Genomic DNA, 13,085 nt, shown 5'->3' with positions numbered 1-13,085 from the left:
AGGGCAACAAAACTATGGAAGCTTATCAGCGGGAGTTTCTGGATTTATCCCGCTATGCTGAAGAGGACATTGCAACTGATGCACACAGACAGGAGAAGTTCCGTGATGGCCTTCAAGATGACATCAAGCTCGCACTTCTAGTGCATGAATTTGCTGATTTTGCCACCTTGGTGAACAAGGCCATCCATGTCTAAAATGGTCTGCAGGAACACCAGAGCTCTCATAGGCGCAACCGTGACACGGGCTCATCTTCGGGCTCGTCCTCGCAGAAGCGTAGGATATGGATTCCCAACAGCATGTACCAGCCAACTGCACTTGCTCCAAGGCAGTCCTATGCTGCACCGCGTCTGCCTCCCCCACCAACTAGGCGGCCAATACTTCTAGCTCCACCACCCCGAGCTCCTGTTCCCACTCCCAATAATGGTCTGTGCTTCAGGTGTGGTCAACCAGGACACCATGCTAGGGAATGCAACCAAAACCAGAATCAACTGGCCCTCCTAGTAACTGGCCATGCAATCAACCAGCCCCGCAACAACAATGCCAAGTCCTATGGTCGAGTTCATGCCAACCACGTTGATCTCAATGAAGTTCTAGAGTAGCCTTCTACTGTGATGTCTACACTCCTCGTAAATTCAGTACCAGCATCAGTTTTATTTGATACAGGTGTATCGCATTCATTTATGCTAGAAGATTTTGCATGCTTGCACGACATTAAATGTGAGGACATGAACGCTTCGCTATTGTCGGCGTTCTGGGAATGGGGGTCCCTAGACTTGCCTGTCTGCGGCCCATGGCATGGCAGGGCTGGCAGGTTCGTACGGCCCACCTTCATCGACAAGACACTCAAGACCCTCGCGAGGGGCCAAGCCGCGCGGGGTGGACGACGCAAGACCTCCTCAAGAGCGGCCTCACTAGGCAGGCTCACGAGGGGCGGAGAGATCAAGGAAAGGTAAATCTCGCGAGGCCCTCGTGACGTGAGCCATGACGATCGAGGCCAGGTGGGCACCAGGCGGGTGCCAGCGCGCGCAGCGTCCTTGTTTCCTCTTTGGTGCTAAGGGGGCCAAGCGCAGGCGCGGAGTACCGAGGCATCAAGCAAAGGTTTCCATATTGGTGCAACACGACCAAGACCAGAAGGACGACAAGGCAGAGGTCACCATGGAGCCCAAGACGACGTTATCACCAGAGCCTTTTGCAGGCGAAGACCACCTTTTGTCAGGATAGCTTGTACTAGCTGTCCCGTTTCAAATAGGCCGTTGTTGGCTCCCTTCCTGCTCAATATTTTGGGAGAGGACCAGGGCCTCTATAAATAGGACTAGCCACCAAGGGGGAGAGATGACCTTGGACCGGATCCACCCCACCAAGGCCACACGCAAGTTCACCAAGCTCAAGAACACCTCAACCTCAGGAGGTTGTTCTTCCCTTGTAACTGTTCTTCATCAGCGCGAGAGGCAATCCACCACCACCACCACACTGGAGTAGGGTATTACACCACAACGGTGGCCCGAACCAGTATAAATGTCAGGACCCCGACTCGATGTCACATCGATCTAGCCGGTAACACCTCATATCACTTTGCGGCCTCACGCACGGTATCCCCACGGGTGTCGCCTTACCTTTGCCCGGGACCGTTTGCGCCTTTTGGCTCACGTATATGATAGTGTCGCTAGCATCCATATGATAAAGAGCCCCGGGCTGACATGACTAGTCGTAAACCCAAAGTGGCACGGACTTACAGGGACAGGCATCCATGACCCAGCTTCGAACGTGTCGGTCATCAGCAAGTGGGTCCGGGCTGTAGCACTGGGCTAGCAGGACTCCGGTAAACCGGGCTGTAGCGGGCTAACAGGACTCCGGTACTCAAAGCGTGACATTTCCCCGAAGGGACAGACACATGAACGAAGAAGGACACATGCCGGCCAGCCTAAGTGTTCCAGAGCAGTAGCAAGCTACCATGGCTCAGCGGTAACACTAGGAGACATTTCCCGGTAAGAGAGGCTACTAAAGATAAACAACTAGATAGTCAGATCCCACACATACCAAGCATTTCAATCATACACACAATATGCTCGATATGTGCAAGTACAACGAAGCATCACAACATGACTCTACAACACAAGTACTTTATTTAAGGCTCAGGGAGCCATACATATCATACACAAAGGTACGGGTCTCACGACCCAACATACAAGTCATACAGTCATACAAACCAGCAGCGGAAGTAACTTGTCTGAGTACAGACAACTAGTTAAATAAAAGAGGCTTGGAAAGCCTAGCTATACTACGTGGTCCTTCACAAGCTCAGGATCACCACCTGGGCCTTTAGCCTACTCGTTGATGTCAACGTCTACATAGAACCCATCAGAAGGGGTTGCAGCGTCTTCTGTAAAAATGTAGATTATAGCAACATGAGTACAAAGGTACTCAGCAAGACTTACATCAGATCCTACATACATGCATATTATCAAGAAGGGTTGGTGGAGTTATTGCAGCAAGCCAGCTTTGACTCTTGGCTAGGCTATCCTACGATACTCCAACTTGAAATGGTTTTGCGCACACGAGTCCACTACTCACCACTTCAATACACCACCGAGGATCCACCTCCGTCTTCCTACGGAAGAGCCATCCTCGGCACTCACTCTTATCTTGAGGCTTTTAGTAGTTTCCATTTACTTGTCTATGAACTGTATAGGCAACCAAGTAGTCCTTTACCGCGGACGCGGCTATTCGAATAGATCATGTTAACCCTGCAGGGGTGTACTCCTTCATACACGCTCTCACCACTTATCGCTGTTTACACGACATGTACTCGGCAACCTTCAAGCGGAAGCCCAACGTGGGTGTCGGCCACGACCTACCTAATCACCTAAGCCTCTAGTCCAGGTTTATCGCCTATTCAGGTTCCATCCGCAGGGAGTCCGGCCGAGGTTTCCCATACGGCCCCGAACGATGTGAACAGGGTTCCCGAGATACCTAATGGGTATTCGGTACACCCGGCCACGTACCTACCGCATCACAGCCCACCCCTACGGTCAGCGCTGTCCACGGCCTCCAGTAGGCTACAAACACCAGAAACTACTTGCAACTCCTGGACGGAGAACTAGGGTGAATAAGAAGCCGAGAGGGTCCATTGGTTTCGGGCCCAATGCATGGTAGTAGCTGATTCTTAAATCACACATACAGATCTCAGTGCTTAAGGTCGGCTTCAATGAAACAACCCACCATGTACTCCTACATGGCCTCTCATCGATACCTTTACCAAATCGTGTTCACCACACCACTCTCATTACCAACATAACATTTCACTCTAGCCCATCACCCAGATGAACCAGACCTGACACGACTCTAAGCATAGCAGGCATAGCAAGGTAGGAACAACACATACATATGGCTCAATCAACTCCTACACATGCTAGTGGGTTTCATCTAGTTACTGTGGCAATGACAGGTCATGTAGAGGAAATGGGTTCAGCTACCGTAGCACACAGCAGTTTGAAACGCGTTGTCTTAATGCAGTAAAAGAGAGCAGGAGCGAGAACATGGGATTGTATCGATATGATCAATGGCTGGTTGCTTGCCTGATGGTTCGATGCACGGATACGGTTCTTCGTTAGGGTAATCACGGTACTCCTCGGAGGCAGAACCTGTCGCAAGGGACATCGATACACAACATCACCAAACAATGTGCAACAATATGATGCATGCATGAAACATGGCAATATGAGTGTGTTGGGCTAATGCAACTAAAACCAGAAGGGTTTGAACAAATTTGAATCAAGGATTCAAATTTCAAATTCAAATATGGCCTTTTAAAGTGCTTTTCCTTGTTCTGCTTGAAACATCATTTTAACTTGTTTGATCATGCATGAAAATAGTACAGATGGATAGATTGGATTTTTCTGATCATTTTTCATATATAATTTGTCCAATTTGGAGTTACAGAATAAAAGTTATGAATTTTTGAAGTTTAAATAATATTCTGGAATTTCCTGATTTAAATTAAATCCAGAAATATAATTATTGCGCCAGCATGACGTCAGCATGACGTCAGTGGTCAACTGCGGCTGGCTGAGGTCAAACCTGACGTGTGGGGCCCACACGTCAGTGACAGGGGGTTAAACAGGGTTAAATTAATCCTAATTCTAATTAGTGGCGCTGGGGCCCACTAGTCAGTGTCAGGGGGTTAACTAACAGTGGTTAGCGCTAATCCTAATTAGCTACAGGGCTGGGCCCACCTGTCAGGGACTCAGGGGGGTTCCTGCCGTGGTCAAAGTGGGTCAAACCCACCGGCGACGTGACGCCGGCGAGGCCCGAGACGGCGGCGCGATGCGGGATCGCTCTACAGGGCACGGGCGAGGCCGTTCTTGGGCTCGTTGGAGAGCTCTTGCTCCCGTGCGTCGAACGGTGGTGGTGGCCGAGCCTGGGGTGGCCGGTTCCGTCGACGGCAAGCTCGTGAGCGGCGGCCGGAGTTCGGGTGCGGTCGGAGTCGGCGTTGCAGGGGGTTTGGGGAGGCGTTGGTGCGTGCTGCGTGCTCCTAGTGAGGCGTGGAGCACGATAGTGTGCTCGGTTGGGCGCTACGGTGACCGTGGCCACGACGGCGACATCGCCGGCGGCGTGGAGCTCTCGGCCAAGGTGGGGCTAAGGCCTAGAGGTCGAAAGAGACCAGGGGAGAAGGGGGAAACGACTCGGGGGCTCACCGCGGTTGCAGTGGGCGTCGAAGCGGGCTCGGAGACGCGCTGGAGACGGCGAATTCGACGGCGATGATGGTCGGAGCCCGAAGAGGGGAACGGCGACGTGGCGGCGATGCAGGGCTTCCGGAGGCCCGTGAAGCGGTGGGGAGGAAGAGGGGGTTGTGGCGGAGCTTCTGAGCTAGTCGGGGGAGCGAGGGGTGGCCGGAGACGGCTGCTATGGCGAACGTCGGCGACGGTGGGGTTCGGCTGTGTGAGAGAGAGAGCGAGGGAGAGGAGGGAAGAGCCGAGGGCGAGTGAGAGAGAGCAGGGGGAGGCGTGGCGTCGTCCAGGGGCATCGAGGCGAGGAGGGGAGGGCAGGCAGGCAGGGAGAGAGGTGGCGTGGCGCGGTGGCGCGCGCGCGTGCCGGCCACACTCCCCTCCCTCTGTCGGGACGAAGACGACAGAGGAGGGAGACGGGCTGGGCCGCCTGCTGGCTGGGCCGGCCAGCTGGATGGGCTGCACAGGGAGGAGCCCAGGTAAGCTTCTCCCTTTTATTTTTTTCTGTTTTCTAATTTCTGACATTTGTTTTGATTTAAATAATATATTAAATCATTTATTTAACTTATGCCAATTTTTGCAGGGGCTAGATATATTATTCCAGAGCTCCTTTATAATTGGCATAATATTTGGACATATATTAATATATATAGAAATATATTTCCAATGCAAATATTTATGCATTAATTCCAAATGCCCAAAATAAATGTCCATGAGCCACTAAAAATATTGGTTTGATTTTTATCTCTGTCCAATATTTTCAGAGAGCAACATGAGCATTTTCTTGGACCCTTTTGGAGAAATTTTTATTTGGGTCATTTTCAAAATGATTCTGAGGGTTTCACAGATCCCCATTTCAAGTTTCTGATGAAAGAGTAAACATGATGCAACACTCTAATGCATGACTTGCTAGGGTGTGACAACTCACCCCCACTCAAAAGAATCTCGTCCCGAGATTTGGGTTCCTCCGGGAAGAAGGCGGGGTACTCAAGTCGAAGACGATCCTCCCTTTCCCAAGTTGCTTCATCCTCAGAATGGTGCGACCATTGTACTTTGAGAAACTTGATATTATGACGTCGGGTGGTACGTTCGGCCTGATCGAGGATACGAATGGGGTACTCTCGATATGTAAGATTATCTTGGAGATCAAGCGTTTCGTGGTCCACTCCACGGATAGGATCCAAGAAGCAACGCCTGAGTTGAGAAACGTGGAAGACATCGTGGACTCTGGAGAGATGCGGAGGTAATTCCAACTGGTAGGCAACTTCTCCTTGTTTGGCGAGAATGCGAAAAGGTCCAATGTAACGAGGAGCCAATTTGCCTTTGATACCGAAACGATGGGTTCCCTTCAGAGGGGTGACCCGAAGATATGCCTTCTCGTCAACCTCGAAAGTCATAGCCTTATGTTTTCGGTCATATTGACTCTTTTGACGAGATTGGGCTATTTTCAACTTTTCACGAACGATGCGAACTTGTTCTTCTGCTTCCTGAATCATGTCCGGGCCAAAGAATTGTCTTTCCCCGGTCTCTGACCAGTTAAGGGGTGTTCGACACCGTCGTCCATAGAGAACTTCAAAAGGGGCTTTACCCAAGCTAGATTGATAGCTGTTGTTGTAAGCGAATTCGGCAAATGGAAGGCACTTCTCCCAGTCCATTCCGAATGAGATAACAGAGGCTCGAAGCATGTCTTCTAGAATTTGGTTGACGCGTTCCACTTGACCACTCGACTGAGGGTGGAAGGCGGTGCTAAAGGAGAGACGAGTTCCCATAGCATTTTGGAAACTTTCCCAAAATCGAGAGGTGAAAAGATTTCCTCGATCCGAGTTAATTTCCAAAGGAACACCATGAAGGGACACTATTCGGGAGATGTATAAGTCTGCCAGCTGACTAGCGGTTATACTCTCATGAACAGGTAGGAAATGGGCTACTTTGGAAAGACGATCGACCACGACGAAAATAGCATTATTCCCTCTCTTGGTCCTGGGAAAACCGGTAATGAAATCCATACCAATTTTATCCCATTTCCATTCAGGAATAGCTAAGGGTTGAAGGGTGCCAGCAGGCCGTTGGTGCTCTGCTTTTACACGACGACAGACGTCGCAATTTGCAATATACTGAGCAATTTCTCTCTTCATCCTAGTCCACCAGAACCTCTGGTGTAGGTCCTGATACATCTTAGTACTACCGGGATGAATGGTGAGAGGAGATTCATGAGCTTCCTTAAGGATCAAACGCCTCAGGTTTCGCACTTTGGGAACCACTAGTCGATTCCCGAAGTATACGACCCCTTGATCATTAATAGAGAAGCAATTCGCAATTCCTTTCTGAATGTTTCTCTTGATGCGGGAGATTCCCGGATCTACCTTCTGTGCTTTGATAATCTGATCCGTAAGGGTAGGTTTTGCCACCAAGGTGGAGAGAAAACCTTGAGGTACAATGTGAAGATTAAGTTTCCGAAATTCCTCATGGAGAAGCGGTTGACTTTGTTGTAACATCAGATTGTTACAATAAGATTTACGACTTAGCGCATCAGCCATGACGTTGGCTTTCCCTGGGGTGTAGGTTATTCCTAAATCGAAATCTGTGATCAATTCAACCCAACCTCTTTGCCTGAGATTCAGATCTGGTTGGGTGAAAATGTACTTCGGGCTTTGGTGATCAGTGAATATTTCGCAACGATTACCGAGGAGGTAATGTCGCCAGGTCTTAAGTGCATAGACTACGGCTGCAAGCTCTAGATCATGAGTAGGATAATTCTCCTCATGTGGGTGCAATTGCCGTGAAGCGTAGGCAATTACATGTCGATCTTGCATAAGGATGCAACCTAGTCCTTGTCGCGAGGCGTCGCAGTAGATAACAAAGTCTTTGGAGAAGTCTGGCGGTACCAGTACGGGAGCAGAAGTCAGGCGTCTTTTCAGTTCCTGAAAGCTGTGCTCACATTGTGGAGTCCACTCGAACTTCTTATCTTTCTTGAGGAGTTCGGTTAGAGGTTTAGCAACCTTGGAGAAGTTCTCGACAAAGCGACGACAATAGCTCGCTAAGCCTAGAAAACTCCGAACTTGCTTGACCGATTCAGGTGGAGTCCAGTTAAGGACGGCTTGAACTCGCTCAGGGTTAACAGCAATACCTTTACCAGATATTACATGACCCAGATAGGTCACTTCTGACAACCAAAATTCACATTTAGAAAATTTGGCATAAAGGCGATGCTCTCGAAGTTTCTTCAACACTAGCCTTAGATGTCCGGCATGTTCTTCCTCGTTCTTGGAGTAGATGAGTATATCATCGAGGTAAACCACGACGAATTTATCCAAATACTCCATGAAGATTGAGTTCATTAACCGAGAAAGGTGGCTGGAGCGTTGGTTAAACCGAAGGACATGACAGTGTACTCGTATTGGCCATAACGAGTAACAAAGGCCGTTTTAGGAATGTCCCCGTTTCTGATTTTGATTTGATGGTAGCCCAACCACAAATCCATCTTGGAGAAGACTGAGGATCCAGCGAGCTGATCATACAGGTCGTTGATCCTGGGAAGCGGATATTTGTTCTTGATTGTGACCAGATTGACAGGTCGGTAATCTACAACCATCCGGTCCGTACCATCCTTCTTCTTGACGAATAGGACGGGGCAAGCCCACGGAGATGAACTAGGTCGGATGAAACCCTTTTTCAAGGACTCATCGAGTTGTTTCTTAAGCTCGGCTAGTTCTAGTGGTGCCATCTTATAAGGTCTTCTAGCAATTGGAACAGTTCCTGGAATGAGGTCTATTACGAACTCAACATCCCTGTCAGGTGGAACACCTGGCAATTCTTCTGGAAAAACATCCGGGAAGTCACAGACTACCGGAACGTCCTCAAGGTCTGGCAAAGGGCTGGCGTTAAGAGAATATAATTGTCGCTTGGCTATTCGGGTCAAGACATTGACTATCTTCCCCGAAGGATGGGTGAGTTGAACAGTCCTAGAGAAGCAATCAATTTTGGCTTGATGAGCTGACATCCAGTCCATACCCAGAATGATATTAATATCTGAAAATTTAAGGGCTATCAAAGATGCGAGGAAAACAAGTCTGTCGACTTGGATTTCATTTCCATAACTTACCCTAGAGGTCTGCCATCTAGAACCAGGGGTAGAAATTTCCATAGTGGATGGCATGTCACAGAATGCAACGTTATACAAATGAGCATAATTTTCGGATATAAAAGAATGAGAGGCTCCTGTATCGAAAAGAACAGATGCCAGGTGGCAATTAACAAGAAGCGTACCGAGAACGACGTTGGGATCCTCTTGAGCTTCTTCGGCAGAGATACAGTTGACATGGCCACGTGTAGCGGTGACCGGCTTGGCGTGGAATACTTTTCCTGTCGGCTTGCCACGGCCAACAGCTTTAGCAGATTGATTGGGGTTGGTCTGGGGACACTCACGCATATAGTGGCCAGATTCCCCACACTTGAAACAGGTCACGGAACTGGTACGTGGAGGAGCATTGTTAGTTGGACCCCCATAGGGCTTGGCCGGTGCAGACTGTTGAACGGGGCGAGGCGCCTGGAAGGATGGCCTCGGTGTGAACCTGGGTGGCAGGGCGGTGTTGGGCACCCACACGCGGCGCTTCTGAGGACCAGCACTGGATGAGGAACCCATATCACGGCCATGCTTGCGTGTTGCGTCATAGTCAGTCTGACCAGTTTCAGCACTGATGGCTTTGTTGACAAGTTTCTGGAAGGATGTGCACTCATGCAGACGGAGGTCACGGCGAAGCTCAGGACTAAGGCCCTTACGGAACCTTTCTTGCTTCTTGGCATCGGTAGACACTTCCTCAGTTGCATATCGTGCGAGATTACCGAACTCCCTGCTGTAAACATCCACAGAAAGTCGGCCTTGGGTGAAACTGCAAAATTCTTCACGTTTACGGTCCATGAGACCCTCCGGAATATGGTGCTCACGGAAAGCCTCACTGAACTCAGCCCAAGTAGTGACATGGCCCGCTGGGCGCATAGCTCCATAATTTTCCCACCATAGACTGGCGGGGCCTTCAAGATGATATGCAGCAAAGGTGACCTTGTCAGCCTCAGCTACTAGCGCGGAACGCAGCTTGTGAGAGATACTGCGAAGCCAGTCATCAGCGTCGAGAGGCTCGACGGAGTGGTGGAACGTGGGTGGATGCAATTTGATAAAATCACTGAGTGACACCACGTTAGCCCTCTGATGGTGTGCTGTATTCTGTTCAATACGCTCCAGCAAACGGTTGGTCTCCCGCTTGTTTCTCTCAGCTTCCATCATAACCTCGGCTAGTGAAGGAGGATGAGGCAGATTTTCATTCCTGCCCTCACTGCCTTCGGCCTGCTCTTGAGAAGCAGGGTTAGCGCGCGTGTTGACCATCCTAGGTAACAAGACAATGATTTAGTCAGAACGATAAAATCCCGACATAGGATACAGAATGTAAGGAATAATTCGGAATGCAAGATGATCATCCGTATGACATGGTAAATACAGAAACTGCTTCTTTATTCCATCGTCATACACACCATACAGGGTTTAATACAAGACCAAACAAAGTACTATTACGGTGAAAAAGGATTACATCTCATCGGAGGCATTCCAAGCTCCTATACATTATTTTTCTACACCTCCGGAAGGAGTACAAACTAGGTCATATCCCACGAGTCACGCGGGACGATAGACGACACAGCTAGTGCGAACTAGTGATACTACCACTAACTCAGACCGATCCGTAGTAGTCCTCGTAAAAGTCACCTCCATAGCCTGGAAGCTCAACATGATCATCCGGAAACAGACGATCTCGCGGAGCTTGTGGACCATAGGGGCTAGGATGAGGCCTTGGACCAACAGACGGTGGCCTGCGGGACCGCGAGGTGGGGTGATGCCTCCTACATCACGCCAAACCATCACGTCTGGCAGAGCAGATCTCACAGGATAGAGATCGCGCATATCTGAAAATCCAGCTTGCACCGCCGGTGCGAACCGAGTCAAAGTGGCCCAGTGGTCAGCACGGGTATTGAAGAGCTCTAACCTCAAGGCTCGATTTTCACGGTCCTTATCCTCGAGCATCTCAGCAGTGGTGCGAGTCCGTGAATCCTCCTGAGTGGGGTCAGCATAAATAGCCTGGAGATACCCTTGTGCTCCCGGAAGTGATCCTGGCATATACCGGAAATCAGAGTCCCGAAATAGACCAGATCTGACTCGCATAATGGTCATCATAGAGTAGGCGGCGTCCTGCACAGCCATCTCAATAGTAACCCCGAGTCCATAGGAGCAGTGAAGAGGCTCGGTGGATCCAGGATAAGATGGAAATATGCTGACAGTGCAGAGATACTGGCTTTGATTAAAGTCTCGGAATTGCTCTTCGACCGTATACTCAGGATACCAGCGGTATCCAGCCTCAGTCATTACCCTGACCAACTTGGCAGTATGGCCGGGTACATCTAGGCATCGAGTCAGGCGAACTACTTGATTGGGGTCGCGAGTGGCCATCTGAAAGCACAATCATAATGCAAAGGCATTAGAATTTCTAGCAAATTTTCGGCAGCATAACAGCTGTAAATGCTCAAGAAGGATTTTGAGACATTTGACAAAGGATTTCGTACACACTCAACATCATCATATCAAAGTTCTAACAACATAATGTGGTAGTAGAACTGAGCTAGGCTTGTATCCCTCAAACTTATAAGGTACTACTGATTAGTAACACGTGATCCTGATAGAGAGAACAGATCCTAATTCCTTAACCCCCGGTGGAAGAATGGACTGACTCAGATCAGAATGTCATAAGATAAAGGAGTAAAAAGAGCCTTACGTTCCATCCCACAATCAATTCCCCTACATATAACTAAATAATTTCTAGACTCAACATCGACCAGTTTGGCTTGGAGAACCTACAGGCAGTCCGGCTCTGATGCCAACGCTGTCAGGACCCCGACTCGATGTCACATCGATCTAGCCGGTAACACCTCATATCACTTTGCGGCCTCACGCACGATATCCCCACGGGTGTCGCCTTACCTTTGCCCGGGACCGTTTGCGCCTTTTGGCTCACGTATATGATAGTGTCGCTAGCATCCATATGATAAAGAGCCCCGGGCTGACATGACTAGTCGTAAACCCAAAGTGGCACGGACTTACAGGGACAGGCATCCATGACCCAGCTTCGAACGTGTCGGTCATCAGCAAGTGGGTCCGGGCTGTAGCACTGGGCTAGCAGGACTCCGGTAAACCGGGCTGTAGCGGGCTAACAGGACTCCGGTACTCAAAGCGTGACATTTCCCCGAAGGGACAGACACAGGAACGAAGAAGGACACATGCCGGCCAGCCTAAGTGTTCCAGAGCAGTAGCAAGCTACCATGGCTCAGCGGTAACACTAGGAGACATTTCCCGGTAAGAGAGGCTACTAAAGATAAACAACTAGATAGTCAGATCCCACACATACCAAGCATTTTAATCATACACACAATATGCTCGATATGTGCAAGTACAACGAAGCATCACAACATGACTCTACGACACAAGTACTTTATTTAAGGCTCAGGGAGCCATACATATCATACACAAAGGTACGGGTCTCACGACCCAACATACAAGTCATACAGTCATACAAACCAGCAGCGGAAGTAACTTGTCTGAGTACAGACAACTAGTAAAATAAAAGAGGCTTGGAAAGCCTAGCTATACTACGTGGTCCTTCACAAGCTCAGGATCACCACCTGGGCCTTTAGCCTACTCGTTGATGTCAACGTCTACATAGAACCCATCAGAAGGGGTTGCAGCGTCTTCTGTAAAAATGTAGATTATAGCAACATGAGTACAAAGGTACTCAGCAAGACTTACATCAGATCCTACATACATGCATATTATCAAGAAGGGTTGGTGGAGTTATTGCAGCAAGCCAGCTTTGACTCTTGGCTAGGCTATCCTACGATACTCCAACTTGAAATGGTTTTGCGCACACGAGTCCACTACTCACCACTTCAATACACCACCGAGGATCCACCTCCGTCTTCCTACGGAAGAGCCATCCTCGGCACTCACTCTTATCTTGAGGCTTTTAGTAGTTTCCATTTACTTGTCTATGAACTGTATTGGCAACCAAGTAGTCCTTTACCGCGGACGCGGCTATTCGAATAGATCATGTTAACCCTGCAGGGGTGTACTCCTTCATACACGCTCTCACCACTTATCGCCGTTTACACGACATGTACTCGGCAACCTTCAAGCGGAAGCCCAACGTGGGTGTCGGCCACGACCTACCTAATCACCTAAGCCTCCAGTCCAGGTTTATCGCCTATTCAGGTTCCATCCGCAGGGAGTCCGGCCGAGGTTTCCCATACGGCCCCGAACGATGTGAA

The sequence above is a fragment of the Triticum dicoccoides genome, chromosome 2A (assembly GCF_002162155.2).
Source record: "Triticum dicoccoides isolate Atlit2015 ecotype Zavitan chromosome 2A, WEW_v2.0, whole genome shotgun sequence".
Lineage (NCBI taxonomy): Eukaryota > Viridiplantae > Streptophyta > Magnoliopsida > Poales > Poaceae > Triticum > Triticum dicoccoides.
Note: the sequence above shows the minus strand (reverse complement) of the source record.